This window comes from Meriones unguiculatus, chromosome 20 (genome assembly GCF_030254825.1).
Source record: "Meriones unguiculatus strain TT.TT164.6M chromosome 20, Bangor_MerUng_6.1, whole genome shotgun sequence".
Taxonomy (NCBI): Eukaryota; Metazoa; Chordata; class Mammalia; order Rodentia; family Muridae; genus Meriones; species Meriones unguiculatus.
In genome coordinates this window covers 42166897-42170524 of record NC_083367.1, presented here as the reverse complement: position 1 = coordinate 42170524, position 3628 = coordinate 42166897, and positions in this window count along the sequence as shown.

Sequence of the window (3628 nt, the reverse complement as noted above, 5' to 3'; positions counted from 1 at the left end):
TCCCCGGTGCGGCTGGGCTGGGAGGTGGGCGCGACCACTGCGGCAGCACCGGCGGGGGAGCGCGCGGCTGCGCGCGGGAGGAAGGACGGGCTCGGAGCGGGCGTCGCCGACCGGGGCGGGAGCACCGCGCGGGGTCACGGGTCCCGAGCGGACCCGAGGTGCCAGCAGGCAGACCTTGACCCCGGTGCTCCGAGTCCCGGACGCGCAGCCCGCGGGTCTCCCCCCCGCAGACCTGCGCGCACTGGTTGCGCCTGGGCCGAGCCTGCGCACTCGGAGCCTGCTCAAACGTCTCCCGGGCGGTCTGGACCCCTCCGCCTGGGCCCACGCCGCTCCCCTCCCCCACCGCCGCGACGCTCGCCGGCCCGAGCCCGCCACGTGCCGCTGGGACCCCAAGGGGAGTCGTCTGGAGAGCTCCCCAGGGCTGCAGTGCCGCCCCGGGGCTACCTGGTGGTCGGATATTCCCACGGGTTCCAATTCGCGTCTTCTCTCCTCCCGCATCAGCTCCTGGTAACTCTTCTTGAGTTACTGCCTTAGAGACTTAGTTAATGGCAGACTGTCCCTCCTGGATTCAGTAAGCATTTGTTGGGCTCTCAGCATCGAGACTTGCTGATAACAGACACTTACTTGAAAGCTGTCAAAGGTGCTGGCATGTTCGTGCCGTGTCCTTTTCCCCATAGACATGGGCAGATGAAGGAGTGTAGTGTTGTTAAGTCCTAAATAGCGGTCTGAGGACCGGAGGGGTGTCGAACTTTTCCAAACTCCACTTGCTTTTCCTAATTCATCAGACTGGAGGTGCCACTAACCAGACACTGGAAGAAGAGCAGAAACCCAAAAGAAATTATTTGAACTACCAAGTCCCGGTGTTTAGTAGCTTGACATTTGTTGAGCACCCGTCTAAGCCGACCTGCAAGGTGAAGGTAAAGGATAGAAGCTGACAGTCTAATGCAACACTCGCATGTCTTAACGATTATTTACAATTCCTTCTAAACGCATACACTGCTTCCTCCTCTTGAAGAGGAGGTAGTGAAGTAAGACTCACACCGAGTTAATTACAAAAATATTTTTTTTCTACTTTCTGATGATTCCCCAGGACTCTTCGTGCTTCAAGCACCAATCTCTTAGATGTCACCCCAAGAGATTTAGAATTAGTCCAAGGTACCCCTTGCCACATCCCTTTCTCTCTGAAGCCTGTATTTTTAACAAGACCCTGGGAGACTAACTCGGTTGGTTCAGCAACCACAGTGGAGAAACTCCAGCTTCGATGTTAATGGTGACTACAGAGTGTTGCTTGCTGAGTTTTGCTCTCTCAGTTCCAAAATCAACCAGGGAAGGTTCTGAAAACAGAATGAGACACTTTACCAGACACGAACGTTCTTCCCCAGACCCAACACTGTGAAGTGTGAAATCAGACTTGATTTCTTCAGGGAGAATTCTAGCCTCTCTCCCTTCTCCCATGACTATTTTCTGTGCTTCTTAATACCTTGTGTTCTCTTAGCTCAACACTTAACATGTTATGTTATGCCCAGATCTTAAGGACTACCAGGTTCCAGACCACGTACGAAAGAGCAAAGAGCTTTATTAGGGTTTAAGCTGGGTCTCTCCACCATCACCCATGTAGTGGATCAGAGAGGAGAGCTGCAGAGAGAGTAGCTGCAGTGCAGGGTTTTTATTGGGGTTTGAGGAAGGACCGGGAATTTCCAGCTTAACAGTTACAGGATAGGCTGACATTCTGCAAGGGCAAACTTGTTACAAAGTTATTGGCTAACTAACTTTGAGCAAGCTATCTCTATACCCCTCAGGAATGTTAGGTATTTTCTGTGCCATGAAATGTTCTTCTACAAGGTCAGTGAGCAGAATGCCCCATCCTGAGATAAGATACTTTCCCTTTCTTGTAGTTATCCTCAGGCTGTTTCTCGGGTAGGGGAATTTTATGGCAGCAGGGGGAACAGCATCCACCCTGGCTTTTGGGGCCCTAGCATTTTTATAACCTCTCAAGAGTTCCCAGTATTCTAAACATAAACTATCTTAACCTGGCAAAATAATGCCCCTGTCAGAACACAGAGCATGAGACAAATCATAGTTAACTTCTGTGACAATCTCAAGCAGCCCCTGGGATTCCTGGGATTAAAACAAAATGTATTCAGGCAATATTTTTGTGTTTTTAAAGAAACCAAAATTCTCACTACATGTGAGTTGAATGGTAGTTCTATTGTTATTTTAAGAATTCTTGATACTGATTTCCATGGTGTCTGGACAGATTTATATTCCCACCAACAATGTATAAGGGCTCTCTTTTCCCCATGTCTTTCCTAGCATTTGTTCTCACTCGTTTACCTTTGCCAGCATTCTGATGTGGTTGAGCCGAAATCTCAGTGTAGTTTTAATTTTTATGCCCTTCGCTGGTTTAGGGTGTTGAACATTGTTTCTTCTGTTTATTATTTATTGGCCATTGGTACTTGGCCATCTTTTCTAGGGGAGAGGGAGAGTTGGGGTTGAGATAAATACCAACTTCTCGTATTTTAACTTGCTGTGTAGCTTAGGACAGCCTTGAACTCATTTTTTATCTATAGGCATGTGTCTCATGCTGGCTTTCATACTTCATCTTTTGAAAATTGTTTTATAATAATCCTTTTCTTATCTGGGTTGTTTAGATTTTTGATATTTTATTAAATATCAAGTTACACATGCCAAGTGTATTCATTACTTTTCTATTGTTATGATAAAAAATAAAACAACAACAAAATGACAAAGACACTTCTAAAAGAAAGCATTTGAGTGGGCTTACAGAAGATTGGGGTCCATGGAAGTGGAGCAAAGCCATGAGGAGAAGAGCTGAGAGCTCACATCTGGAGCCACGAGCAGATCATCCTGAAATCTGAGTTCTGGGGATCCAAACGCCTGGACTCAGGAACTGGGCCTGTCTGTCTTTGTGAATTCCCCTGGTATAAAGCTTGTGTGCCAGACCCACGTTTTGATCCCTCCCGGGGTTTAGGTGTTGCTCTTTCCTCTGTGCCAAGCCTGCTCTGTGTGGTTTCTCATGGAAGTGGGCTGCAGAAGCTGGGTCTGTCTCTGTGTAATGCAATTCAGTCTGTTTCTCAGACCAAATTTAAACCTCACAGATTACTGCATCAAAGCTCTTCCCTCTACCTAGAGGAGTTCTGCTGGCTACATCAAGAGTTTGCCCTCATAACAGTTGCTCTGAGTTTCCAGGCATGAATGGAGGAGCCTGTGCATCCAGAGCCATGTAATCTTCACTTCAGCAGGGATCCTTTAAAAGTTGTTTCTCAGCACTGCACTATTCAAGTTCTGAGAAGAGGCTGTCTTTTCCCAGCTTTTTCTCTCCCTTCTCTTTAAATTATTTGTTACAGAAAGTACAGTGGCTTTTTTTTCTCTCTGTATTTGAAAGCAAGGTTATAACCTTCTGTGGTTCCAATCACTTTTTTCTGGGAGCACAGGGCTCACCAGTTGGTACTGAGCCCACTGGTGCAGGCTCTAGACTCTCTTTTCTATTTTCCAAATCTTCTCCTTTTTTGTTTCTAAAGCTAGTGTTTCTGAATTATTATTCATATCATAGAATTTGATATTATCTACCTGTTCCCAGAAATTTTGGGCAACTCCAGATTGGGCA